The sequence below is a fragment of the Rana temporaria genome, chromosome 4 (genome assembly GCF_905171775.1).
Source record: "Rana temporaria chromosome 4, aRanTem1.1, whole genome shotgun sequence".
Lineage (NCBI taxonomy): Eukaryota > Metazoa > Chordata > Amphibia > Anura > Ranidae > Rana > Rana temporaria.
Genome location: NC_053492.1, coordinates 323525267 through 323540079, shown reverse-complemented (window position 1 = coordinate 323540079; position 14813 = coordinate 323525267).

Here is a 14813-nt window from a genome sequence, read left to right as displayed (position 1 = left end):
AACATGGGGGAGTGTGTGCTGTGGGGGAGGGGGGCACTGCCCCCCCACCCCAAAGCACTCTTGTCCCCATGTCGATAGGGACAAGAGCCTCTTCCCGACAACCCTGGCCGTTGGTTGTCGGGGTATGCGGGCGGGGGGCTTATCAGAATCTGCGAGCCCCCTTTAATAAGGTGGCCCCCAGATTCCGGCCCCCCACCCTATGTGAATGAGTATGGGGTACATTGTACCCCTACCCATTCACCTGGGGGAAAAAAATGTAAATAAATAAAACACCACACATTAATAAATTAATTTATTAGTCAGCCGGGGGTCTTCTGCTGGGGCCCCCCACCACCACCCCATTAGGCCCCGGGCTTCGCCGTCTTCTGCCGGGACCCCCTTCACCATGAGGCTCCTGCCTATGGGGGAGGGCTCCGGGCTTTGTCGATTTCTGCCGGGGGGGGGGTGTGCTTTAGCATCCCCCCCGGGCTGTTTTCTGCCGGAGCCCCCTTCACCATGAGGCTCCTGCCTATGGGGGAGGGCTCCGGGCTTCCTCGCTTTCTGCGGGGGGTTCACCTACCCTTCCCGTCTTCTGCGCCGTATTTCGCCGGGACCCCCTTCACCATGAGGCTCCTTGTTGCCTATGGGGGAGGGTCCCGGGCTTCATCGCTTTCTGCGGGGGGGGTTCACCTACTTCCCCCCGTCTTCTGCGCCGTATTTCCCCGGGACCCCCTTCACCATGAGGCTCATTGTTGCCTATGGGGGAGGGTCCCGGGCTTCGTCGCTTTCTGTGGGGGGGGTGCACCTGCCCCCCCCGTCTTCAGCGCCGTATTTCACCGGGACCCCCTTCACCATGAGGCTTCCTGCCTATGGGTGAGGGTCCCGGGCTTCTACGATGTTTTCCGCCGGGGGGCGACACCCGCGGGCTTCTGCGGTGCCTTCCGCTTCTGCCTGGCTCCTCCGCGGAGCACAGGGCTTTCTTCCGCCGGAGGGTGCCACCCTCCGGGCTTCTGCGGTGCCTTCCGCTTCTGCCTGGCTCCTCCGGGAGCCCAGGGCTTGTCTTCTCCCTTCTCTTCCATTCGATGTTGACACGACGAGGTCCGGCGCTGGAATGCCGTGTGAGCAGTGGGCATTGACTTATATAGTGCAATGCCACCATGTGACCTCAACCCATGTGACATCACATTCCCATCATGCCCAGGGAATGTGATGTCACATGGGTTGAGGTCACATGGTGGCATTGCCCTATATAAGTCGATGCCCGCCGCTCACACGGCATGTCAGCGCCGAACTTCGTCGTGTCAACATCCAATGGAAGAGAAGGAAGAAGACAGCGGAAAGAAAGCCCTGTGCTCCCGGAGGAGACAGGCAGAAGAGGGAACAGAGAAGAAAGAAGCGGAAAGGAAGCCCTGGCTCCGCGGGGGAGCCAGGCAGAAGAGGGAGTAGAGAAAAGACCGGGGAGTTGGCGCACCCCCGGCAGAAGACCAGGAAGACCGGAACCCTGGCGGAAGGCACCGGAAAGACCGGGGGATAGGCGCCATCCCCCGGCAGAAGTCGCCAAAGTCCGGATGCCCCCCGCTAATGTAAAAGAGCTTAAATGGGGCGGAAGGCTCCGGAGAGGACCGAGGGATGGCGCCCTCCCCCGGCAGAAATCACCGAAGCCCAGGGTCCCGGCGGAAGATCGGGAAAGAAGAAACCCCCCTTGTGAAAGAGCTAAAGAAGAAAGGGGGGGCTCCGGAGCTGATTAATAAAATATTTTATTCTGTGTGGTGTTTTTATTTTACACTTTTCCCCCAGGTGAATGGGTAGAGGTACGATGTACCCCCTACTCATTCACATAGGGTGGGGGGCCGGTATCTGGGGGCCCCCTTATTAAAGGGGGCTCGCAGATTCCGATTAGCCCCCGCCCGCATACCTCGACAACCAATGGCCAGGGTTGTCGGGAAGAGGCTCTTGTCCCTATCGACATGGGGACAAGAGTGCTGTGGGGTGGGGGGGCAGTGCCCCCCTCCCCCACAGCACACACTCCCCCATGTTGAGGGCATGCGGTCTGGTACGGCTCAGGAGGGGGGGCGCTCGCTCGTCCCCACCCCCATTCCTGTCCGGGCCAGACTGCGTGCTTGGGATGAGGGTTTGGTTTGGATCTGGGGGGGAACCCTGCGCCGATTTTCGGCGCGGGTTTAACCCCTCACGTTCCGGACCAAGCCTAAGAGCCTAATGTACCCCTGGAGGGGGACCCGCGCCGATTTCAAGTTTGAAATTTGGCGCGGAGTTCCCCTTCATGGCTGAAAACAGGTCGGAGATTCCCGTGCGCCGCGTCATGCAGCGCAATCACGGGTACGCTGCTTGGTATTTACCAAGATTTTCTCGGCGTACTGACAAGGCGCACGGGAATCCCTGACATTTCTCTCTACGCATGCCCAGTATGCAAATGAACCTCCCGAGGTTCAGGCGCACTGTGTAAGCGTATCGGGATCTGTTTTCAAAAAACACTTTCACTTTCAATTCGGCCCGCAACACACATTCAAACACATGTCACTTCACTTCCCCTGCATCACCCCACCTCCCCCCCTAATAAACTCCCGCCCAAACCCCCGCAATTTACATTTCAATGTGCCGTGCGCCAGGTCTATAGTGGTGCACAATGCGCCCTCTCCTGGGCGCACTGAGCACATTAGTAACTAGGGAAATACACTGCACTAGCAGCGTATTTCTTTAGTAAATGGCAAAACGGCTGCTACTCCTGCTTTTACTCCATGAGTCATGGAGTAAAGGCTTGGTAAATCAGCCCCAAGGAGTGATCTGTCTATGAGTTTTATACTCATCCTTAAGGTGAGCAGGCATTTTAGCAGGTGGGGGTGTGCACTGAATATTGGTTCCATTTAAATTGGATTTTACACAGCGGTGACAGCTTTGGAAACCTACATATGAACTGTTTTTATATATATATATATATATATATATATATATATATATATATATATATATATATATATATATATATATATATAATTTATTTATTTCATAAAATGTTTTATGGAATGTATAATTATTCCTTTATTCCTCATTACCTATCACAGTTTCGGAGGCCCTGAAATGCCAAGATAGCAAAATCCCCCCCGAATGATCCCTTTCCTACACCCTAAGCTATTAGCTAAGAGGCATGCTGAGTCCTTTGAAAACGTTGTGTTTTGCCACACGTTTTTGGGAAAATTACAACTTTTTTTAACCACTTAAGGACCGTAAAATTTGCCCCCTTAATTACCAGGCCATTTTTTGCGATACCGCACTGCGTCACTTTAACTGACAATTGTGTCGCGCAACGCTGTTCCTAAACAAAATTGATTTCCTTTTTTTTCCCACAAATAGGGCCAGATTCACAGAAAAAGTACGCCGGAGTATCTGCTGATACTCCGGCGTACTTTCAAATTTGCTGGGTCGTATCTTTATTTGTAATTCACAAACCAAGATACGACGGCATTTGGCTAAGATCTGACAGGCGTACGGCTTCGTACGCCTTCGGATCTTAGGATGCAATACTTCGGGGCCCGCTGGGTGGAGTTTGCGTAGTTTTCCGCGATCCACGAAGGTACGTGCGTTCATCGCATTCTCTTACGTCGTCGCTAGTCGGTTTTTCGCGTCGTAAAGTTGCGATTGCTATTTAGGTGGTGTAATATTAGACAGCCCATGTTAAAGTATTCACATTAGTTGCGCAGCTGTTTTTCCATTGTACTAGTTTGTTTGTGGGTATCTCACATTTCCAGCTGCTTGCATTTATATATCCCAATCCACTTAGACAGCGCGGTATCTTCACATTTTTTCACTTGGTATTTTCCTTGATACACATATACTGCTGCAGTCAGACACTGTCAAAGTGTGTACACCCTTGGAGGAGTGAATTCCTCTCTCGGATTTTTAATTCTATACTTTTTTACATTTTTTGGTTGTTTTTATTTACACACAATGGATGTTTTTGAATATAGGGCCTCAAAAACTTTTAACACAGATGGGGTATTTGAAACCTATAAAAGTACAGAAAATGATTTGGGGGGACTTTATACGCCTCAAAAACTTAACTATCTCAGAAATTCATACCCAATGGGATTTAGCTTTCTTGAATACCTATATTAAACTTAATATGGTACCAAGAAGTTTGAGGTGGTAAGTCTGTCCCCAAAAAGGAGAAGTAGAACTTGAAAATTGGTTATAATAATAATAATGCGCTAAATCAACTGATTAAGTGAAGTGTCAACACATCAAAATTACTGGAGGAGAAAGACAATAATATACAAAGAATATAAATATAAAATTGTTGCTACAATCCCAGAGCAACTCAGCTACACCTTCCCAGACCACACATACACAATGTGTGAGATTTCAACAACTTGATGATGTGATAATCAAACTCGTCAGGTCAGAGTGTGCTTTCCACCAGGTATTCACGTGCTCAAATATGCAGAGAAAAGGGAGAAAGAAAAGACCAATAGTGTGATACCGTAGATGAAATACTGGCGTCTCACAATACTCAGAATATCACTCACGAATCCTCGGTAACATTAAGGCTTCAACGTATGTGCGTGTGTGCTGCTCAGCTTGTCAGGCTCCTCATCCGGCACTTCCGTTCCGTCACTCAAGCTCCTCCCCCACGCGTATCGTCACTGGACACGTGACTTAATCATGGGTCAATGTCATTTTAAATCTTAGTACTCAAACTCTGACTAAACCAGAGATCTCAATATTGAGCAAGGGTTTGAAATTTGCCCCTCCTCGTGCCTTAAATAAATTCGAAACTTATATGGACGTACACAAATACGTCCGTAAAGTAAATATAAAGAGATACTTTGCTAGCATCCTGGGTAATACTGGTGCTAGAGTTCAACAGGAATATCATCATTCTGGATTATCAAACGCTTCAACATTTAACCCTAAGGGTTTTTCGCGATGTAGTTCTACGTGATTTGGATAAAATCAAAGTATCCAAATCTAAAATGAATAAAAATTTGGAGGAAGGACTCGAAACATTGTGTAAAAACAAAGAATTAGTCATCCGCCCTGCGGATAAGGGCGGTGGCATAGTGGTACTGGATCGCAATGACTATCTACAGGAGCTAAATAAAATAGTCAGTGATCAGGACACCTATGTTCCTCTATTGGGAAATCCTATTATCCAATATAAGCGGACATTAGAGGAACTGATTCATAAGGGTGGCCAGTTGGGCATTCTAAATGAAAAGGAACAACTTTTTCTAATTCCAAAAGCTCCAAGAATTCCCATATTATATTGTCTGCCTAAAATTCACAAGAGTCTGACTTGCCCCCCGGGACGCCCTATTGTAAGCGGTATAGATTCCATCACATCCTGGGTGGGCAAGTATATAGACTACTTCCTCCAACCACTTGTCCAACAGGTACCATCATACCTTAAGGATACTAAACACGTATTGAACTTACTGTCTCAAAAATCGTGTAATAATAATACTTGGTTAGTAACAGCGGATGTCACGTCCCTTTACACAATTATACCACATGACCTGGGTCTATCAGCGGTTAAATATTATTTACATATTTTTTCTACTATACCTGAGGAACAACAAGCTTTCATTATGGACCTGTTGGAGTACGCAGCTGATCATAACTACTTTTGGTTTAGTTCCAACTTTTATAAGCAACAGCGAGGCGTAGCAATGGGGGCCAAATATGCCCCCAGCTTGGCTAATCTATTTATGGCCAAGTGGGAGGAGGACGTCATCCATAGGGATCGCAACCCTTGTCTTGCTTTGTGGGCAAGATATATTGATGACGTCCTCCTCCTATGGGATGGCTCTGCAGTACAACTAGAAGAATTCTTCCTTTCCATCAATCATAATGATAGGGGAATTCACTTTACGTATGAAGCTAGCCAGCAAAGTGTTAACTTTCTAGATCTTACTATCATTAAGAATGGCACAAATTTCAAAACGATCTCATATTTCAAGAAAACCGATCGTAATGCCTATATTCCGTTGGAAAGTTGTCATAAGCAATCCTGGCTCCAATCAGTACCAAAGAGCCAATTTATACGCATGAGGCGAAACTGTACAGAGATCACTGATTATCAAACACAGTCTGATATCTTAAAAAATAGAATGCTGGAAAAGGGATATAATCAAGATTCAAAGAGAAGTAGCGGAATTAGAAAGAACCTCATTATTGAAGGATGGCCCCAAATGTAAAAGAGATCGATTAATGATTCCCTTTATTACCACCTATTCTTCCCAACATTTCTTGATCAATAAAAATTTTCGTAAACATTGGCACCTTTTGGCAAACAATCGGGTCATTAGTACGTTTTTACCAGCTAAGCCAGAGGTGATTTTTAGAGGTGTACCTTCCCTTCGAGATCGGGTGGCACCAAATGTAGTAGATCCACCCCCAAAGAAAGTATCCTTTTTTCCAAAGGGAATTGAAGGGATACCATCAGTGCCGAAAATGCCAGTTATGTTCCCTTAATAGAATCAGGAAGAAAAAAACGAAATCCTTTAGATCGACTAGTACACAAAAAGAACATCAAATAGAATCCTTTGTTTCTTGCAGCTCTACAGGTGTGGTCTATTTGTTGGAATGCCCATGTGGGCTCCAATATATAGGGATGACCAAAAGGGCGATGCAGGTATGCTTAGGGGAACACATTTCAAACATCAGGAGTGGCTACAAGGATCATTCTGTTTCAAGACACTATGATCTTCATCACCATCGTGACCCTGCCAATACCATCTTTTTGGGGATAGATCGTTACAGTACTCATTGGAGGGGTGATTCACTAGTCAGGCAAATATCTAGGATGGAAATGGCATGGATCCATAGGGTATGGTGCTATACACCTTATGGGTTAAACATCGATATAGATGTAAACGCATTTATTGATAATAGTTGAAATTATGTGATTGTGAACTTCATCTGAGCTCCCAGACTAATCCTGGTATATCCATAATTTTTTCTCACGTTATTTTAGTATGATTACAGAGTAAGGACAAGTAGCAATATCCATTTTTTCCTTTGTAATCCACACTGTAAATATGCTCTTCACCTCCAGGTGTTTTATCAAATTTATCCACCAGGGGGTGATGTTGCAATCCCTCTCCCAATTATTCAGGTTTATATACCTGTAACTTAATATTGTCCATATACAAAGAAATTTTGTCAATTCAGTAATATAAATACACATTCCGGCACCAGCCAATTGGGGTTACTCTCTTTCCCTATTGGCGGTCTGGAGTCGGGCTGTATTTTGAATTTTTTACTTGTATTTTATAACCATTTTTATAATAAATATATTATTAGTTTAATTATACTATAAACTCAATTCCCGCTTTGATCAGTAGCTAAGTGAGGATTACCCTTTGGATTGTATGTCCTTTTTTAAATTGGGGCATTTCTGCATAGGATTGGATGTAGTCCTCTTCAGATTCAGCGCTCTGAGTGCATTTGAGGGCTGCTTTCCAGTTTTCAAAATGGTGACGCCAGCATCAGAGGGAGTTGCATCTCCCTAGGCGGGGGGCGGACCTCTGATGAGGCTGTTACTGGTGGGCGGACGTATCCTACGTCCGCCCAATGACGTCGTCGATACGATCGTGCCCGTCATAATCCGGGGAAACGCACGATCTATACTGATCATTTTAAGTGTGGGCAATTGGCCACACTCTCCCGCGCTCCTATTCGCTCTCGGTACACCTGACATGGGAGGTTCCTCCCGGTCATGTGACCGGTGTGTTTACTGTCTGGCACTGATGCGCTCTGGATGAATGGGCTTCATCCATTTAATATGATGATGTGATACAGCGTGTGGAGGCTGATGTGGGGGGTGGGAGACCTCACAGAGCGCAGCATGGGCTGATCTACAGGAGCGATCACATATCTTGTATCATGATCTGTCAATCATTGTGAGTAACTTTGTTCCTTCAAATGTTCCTCTTTTCAGTTTTTTTTCTTATCTTCTTTTATCTTATTTGATTGTTTTGAACTTTCAGTCAGACTAATAAGAGAATAAGGAATAAGCTATTACCATATTTTGAACATATCTCTTATCCAAGATGGCCATCAGAGCTTCAGGGATGCTGGGAGCTCAGATGGGGGTGGTACCATTTGTGTTTGTTAGATATAAATTGCGGTGAGTCAGTACGCCGCTCGTGCCCCAGGACGAAGTCTTATGAGACGAAACGGCGTAGGGTGGCGGCGTGCTGACGTCTAGAAACCGCATACTGTGTCCCGGAGTGAACGGGTTGTGCTAGCCGGCTGGCTATAATTTCACAAGCAAATTTTATCTACATTCTTGTAAGTGTGATTTTAATCTTTTTAATAAATTGTTATATGGGTTCACACTATGTAGCCTTTTTCTTCATATTGGTTTCAATCAACACTGATTACCGGTCTACTGTGGGAGAAGTTTTGGCTCTTGCATACCCTGCCACGCAACCCCCTGGCTGGGGAGTAAGCCATCTGCTGTCAGAAGCTCTATAGTTGGGATCTTCCCTTCTGGTAAGGGACAGTGTGATTGAGAGGTGGAGATGTCCTATATATCCATGCACTTTTCTGAGGTTCTTGCATTTTTGATGTCACTATCTGCTTGAATGGGAAAAGGAATTTTTCTACTATCAAATTATCATCAGATGCATATTTAGTTTTTTGAACAATAGACTCTCACACATTTGATTCATTATTTTTCACAATTAATGTAATATCTCATGTATGGGTGAAAGATTTGTTCTATTTAAATGTTATTTTACTTTGTATTAACACTACTATAGTATTCACATTAGTTGCGCAGCTGTTTTTCCATTGTACTAGTTTGTTTGTGGGTATCTCACATTTCAAGCTGCTTGCATTTATGGTCGTTACCCTCTGACCGAGAGAGATGTGGATCACATAAACACGCGACAAGACTTACAACATAAATAGACCTGAAGTGTGCCTTGGTGGTCTGGTCAGTATGCCAAGAAAAGGGGGCATACCCAAGGTAAGTAATGGGTAGTTAATTGAAGAAGGATATGCTGAGAAGTGCCCTGAATAAGGGAAGAGCGGGAGGGTGTCAAATGCGATTGAATGCGCAGACTCACGGACATGAGGTGAGCTGGGAAGAGTCGGCCCAGTGACGTGTAGTACCGCACACTGAACCGACAAAGAGCATGTGTGAGTGGGCTGCTTAAATACCCTCCGGGCTCCTCCCATAAACTCAGGCCACCATACTGGCCTTCTTATTTATGGTCGTTACCCTCTGACCGAGAGAGATGTGGATCACATAAACACGCGACAAGACTTACAACATAAATAGACCTGAAGTGTGCCTTGGTGGTCTGGTCAGTATGCCAAGAAAAGGGGGCAAAAGACTCAGATAGGGAAATAGTTTATATTGATTTCTTGTATTTATTGAGCCAGCTTGGTAAAGACTTGTGCCATTCCTTCATGAGGATTTGGGATGTATGTGGCAAAACAAGGAGACTTCCCTCAGCCTGGTATCTTGATTTTGTGGTCTGGTACTCCCTGTTGGGAGGCAACTGAGGCTGCTCTAATTCGGAAAGAATGTCCAGAGAACTGACTGGGGTTTGAAGCCCAAGTTACTTAGGAGGATTCTGACATGCTTCACACACTGGCTGACACTCAGGGAGCTGGTTTAGAAAGGGCAGCAACGAGCTACCATTAGATTGGCTGGGTAGATGGAGCAGTAGTGGGTCGAGCACCGTCACTGGGCGTCAGGCGTTGTTAGTCTGAAACAGGTTGATGTCAACCCCAGGGGCTGGTTTGTTGTGTTTGCAGACTGAGAGTGTAGTAGTTCGAAAGCGAGTCGGGTGGCGTCGGAGCAGTGTCTGACTGCCGGAGCCGCTGACTAAATTCAATAGGTTGTAGGGAACCGTAGAAGGCCTGGTAGATGGCTGTTTGGGTGACTAGTCTGGGCAAAGCCCTAAACAGGGAACGAGTAAGGATTTTAGATATGTCCCTAAGAGGGGACTCTTGAAAGGTAGGTGCTTGCCACTGACTACAAGTTGGTGCTTCTGTATGCCCTGTAGGAGGGACTTGACTGCATGGGCTCGAGAATACTGACGGTTTTCTGGGGTCCTGCAGGGACAGGAAATGCTGGATGCCATCTAGATATGGCATGATAGTATTGTGAGAAATGGTCAGCTGCATGTGGCAATACGATATGAAGGCTAGGATGTGTCCAACGTTGCCTATTGCTGCTCCGGGGCAAGGGGGCAAAAATTTGCGATTAGTGTTCCAAGCAGTGCGATATGCCTTCAGTGTGTTGCGTGCCAAGGAGTGGTTAATAAGTTGGATTGCGTTGCGTTGGTGAGATGCGACTTCAGTCCATCGTCAGCAATGTCCATGGTGGGACAGGGATAGTTGTTGGGTTGGCTCCAGGCTCTTGCTGGAAAAAACATCCATTCCAAGGTTGGAATAGAAAAGTGCATCAGCTGCTTTTTGCATTTGCCTGGAAAAGGTCTACATAAGATATTAACTGGTGACGGAGTGACAGCTGCGCAAGCCTGCGCAGGAAGTGATGGGGAGTGACTTAGATCTACCTTAATTGATGATGTCGGCTGTGGCCTGATTGTCTGTGGTGAAGAACAGTGTCTGTCCTGTTCAAGTGTGGTCCCAGACCTGGGCAGCTGCCATGATTGGGTGCAGCACGAGGCGTGATGAAGACTGGGTGAAGCAAAAATTTAAGAGAATTTCTGGGGGCCAAGGTTTGGAGAACCAGGTGGGGAAGTTGTCCCACATAGCTAAGTCTGCTACTGATGCTTGGTCTAGTTTGAGAACTTGGACTGGATCTTGCGTTGGTGTGAGAAAATCAAGACAATACACAGGTGCTCAACAAGACGATATACATGCACTTGCAGGCCAATGTGCACTCGCAGGCCAACGTGCACTCGCTGGTGCTGGATGAAAACCTGAACTAACCGCAGGGAAAAAACTGAGAAAAGATGTGTGGCCCGCGTGCCACTGAAGATGAATGGCCAACTGGGTGCCACTGTGTGTTTGTGTGGCTGATTGTTTGTCACTGAGGTGTGTTTGCAAGTTTAGTTTGTATTCGGGTTTGCATGTAGGTGCGTGCCGCAAAGTGTTTTATACTACTGCAGACAATATTGTGCGGTTGCAAGGGTGTCAGTGAGTGTCAGGTTGCTGGAACGATATTGTGTGGTTGCAAGGGCCTTGAGTATGAAGGTTTGTTTTGAGACGGCATTGTGTGGTTGCAAGGGTCTCAGTCTGGTTTGCTGAGACGATATTGCGTGGTTGCAAAGGTCTCGATGATTATGAGGTTTGTTTTGAAATGGCATTGTGTGGTTGCACGGGTCTCAACAAGTGAGGGGGTTGCTGAGACGATGTTGCGTTTTGCAATGGTCTCAAATGAGTGTCGGCCGCTGAGACAACTTTGTATGGCTGCAAGGGTCTGAATGGGTGTCAGGTTGCTGAGACGATATTGCATTTGCAATGGTCTCAAATTAGTGTCAGGTTGCTAAGACGACTTTGCATGGCTGCAAAGGTCTGAACGGGTGTCAGGTTGCGGAGATGAGATTGTGTGGTTGCAAAGGTCTAGACGGGTGTGAGGTAGCTGAGATGATATTACATTTAACAAGGGTCTCAAATGAGTGTCAAGTTGCTGAGCCAATATTCCCCTTTTTTTTATTTTTTTATGAAAACGACTGTGAATGAAATGCTGGTAAACATGAGTTACCGCATCTGGCAGTGTTTACAAGCTGTTACAGGCATTGGCGTTTCGAATGCCTCTGAACATCCGTCTGAACCCATTTTTTTTTTTCGGGAAGGTTTCTAAACTCAACTGCCTAGAAACGACTATAAATGATCCTGTGTACATGTACTGATAAGATAACATAGAGGAGAAATCAGGGGCGTCTGAAAAACACCCAACTGTTCCTAAACGTCTGTTTACCAACAGCAGTGTACATGAGGCCAAAGATGATTTGTCTGGCTGCAAGGGTCTCAATGAATGCCAGGTTGCTGGGGCGAGACTGCATGGTCACAAAGGTCTTTGACGAGTGGGAGGTTGCTCAAGACGGTATTGCGTGGTTGCAAGGGTCTCGATGAGTGTGGAGCTGCTGAGACGGTATTGTGTTTGCAAGAAATTCAACAATGGTGTGAGGCTGCTGAGACGGTATTGCGTGGTTGCAAGTGTCTTGATGAGTGTGGGGCTGCTGAGACGGTATTGCGTTTGCAAAGGTCTGAACTATGGTGTGAGGCTGCTGAGACGGTATTCCGTGGTTGCAAGGGCCTTGATGAGTGTGGGGCTGCTGAGACGGTATTGCGTTTGCGAGGGTCTCAACAATGGTGTGAGGCTGCTGAGATGGTATTGCGTGGTTGCAAGGGTCTTGATGAGTGTGGGGCTGCTGAGACAGTATTGCGTTTGCAAGGGTCTCAACAAGGGTGTCAGGCTGTGGAGACGAATTTTGCGTCGCTGCAACGGTCTCAACAGGTGTCAGGTTGCTGGGCTGAGATTACGTGGTGGCAATTGTTTTTTTTCTGCTTTTTATATATTTTTTTTCCCTTTTTGCGTTTTGCAAGGGTCATGTGTTGCAAGGGCCTCAACAAGAGTATCAGACTGCTGAGATGATTTGCATGGTTGCAAGGTCTCAATCAATAAGAATTGGGTTACTGAGAAAGGATAGAAACACCTGGTTTGTTTGTAGTATAAGGTAGAAGGACAACGCCTGTTTGAATCGTAGGTTCCGCAGGGGCCACTAATGAATGATATGGGAGACAACGAATGGTAGCAAATTAATAAGACTAATAAAGAATGTAATAACAAATCTTACTTGCGACAGTGGGCCATGCGAGTGAGTTTGCGGCGGACTGTGGCTGGAGTGAAACATGTCGGGAACGTGTAGCGTGATGCCGTGCATGGGGCAAAACAACGAGGTTTGGTGTAGAAAATAGAACACGAGAAGTGCCTATCAATGCTTTGTAAGCTCCACTGTGGGAACCAAACATATGGTACGGGTGACACCATGAGTGGCCACGAATTTGACATGACAAACAAGCTAACGAAACCTACCTTGGACAGTGAACGTGCGACTGGGTTTGCTTTGGACTGGAGTGGATGTGCAACACATCGCAAGAGTGTGGTGTGGCGCCATGCATGACACACAGGCAATAACTTTGGTAAATAAATGAGAGGGAAGAACCGTGTACAAGCAATTCGTAAGTTCCGCAGCGGGAACTAAAACACACAGCATTAGGGAAACAATGAATGACAACAGTAGAAAGTATGCAATGTATCTGATACAAAACGGTTGTAAAATGCATGAAATGAATCCGATACGAATTGATAGTAAGGAGTATTGAACGAATCTGATATGAATTGGTTGTAGAGTGTATGCTACCCCTTGCTTTGAAACTGAACACCTACCAACCACCCATCCCCCCAGGCTAATCAAGTGCAGACAAGGCACCATGTGAGTCCAATTACCACCTCAATCTGCCAAAGAACCCATACAAACACATGTCAATCTCCAAATGTATTTACAAATGAATTGTTTGGCAGAAGGAAGTTACAAATGTACTACGCCTGAGCCGAATGATGTTGGAACATGAGCAACAATAACTCAGAGGCAGATTTTTTTCCAAAAGGGATGCAGGATAGGAAGCATAACGAATTGCAAGATTGCACAAGATACGAAAAGGTTTGAATCCTACCTGCGACAGTAAGCGGGAACCGCCGGCGAAGACCATGAAGGGAGAAGCCGCAAAGCGCTTGCGATGTCAAATGCGATTGAATGCGCAGACTCACGGACATGAGGTGAGCTGGGAAGAGTCGGCCCAGTGACGTGTAGTACCGCACACTGAACCGACAAAGAGCATGTGTGAGTGGGCTGCTTAAATACCCTCCGGGCTCCTCCCATAAACTCAGGCCACCATACTGGCCTTCTTATTTATATATCCAAATCCACTTAGACAGAACGGTATCGTTCCCATGTCGAATTTAAAAATTTTTTTTTTGCGTAAGACGTCCGGGAATACGAAAGGACGTAACGCACGTCGCCGTTCAAAAAACACGTCGGGCGCCGTAATTTTGCGCAAAGCAGGGCGGAAAATTTCCTAATGGAGCATGCGCAGAACGTTCGGCGCGGGAACGCGCCTAATTTAAATGGTACACGCCCATTTGAATTAGGCGGGCTTGTGCCGGACGGCTTTACGCTATGCCGCCGCAAGTTTACAGGCAAGTGCTTTGTGAATCAAGCACTTATGCCAAAAACTTGCGGCGGTGTAACGTAAACGGGATACGTTACGCCACCGTAATTCTGCATGAATCTGGCCCATAGAGCTTTCTTTTGGTGGTATTTGATCACCTCTGCGGGTTTTATTTTTTGCACTATAAACAAAAAAAATAACAACAACAAGGGGTTGTAAAGGAATTTTTTTTTTTTTTCATAATAAGCATCCTTTACCTGCAGACATTCCTCTTTTCACTTCCTCATTGTTCGTTTTAGCTCAGAAGTTGCTCTATTTCTTCTCTGTTCTGTTCACTTTCTGCTTGTCTGATTTTACTGACCACCGTGAAGGGAGGCTTTACTGCGGTGGTCAGTAACGTGCTCACCCCCTCCTGGGAACTACATCTGTGTGGCAGGACGCTCTCTACGTGTTAGAGACTTCAAGGAGGTGTGAAATACTGGGCGTGCTGCAATTCATACTGGGAAATGTAGTTCTTACATGAACGAGCAATGCAAACCAGGAAGTGAATGAGAGAACAGAAACTAGAATGCCGGAGGTGAAATAGATGAAGGAATTTAATAGGTATTTACTCGTTTTGAACAGAATCATTACACTCTTCTGTCTGTCTACCTTGC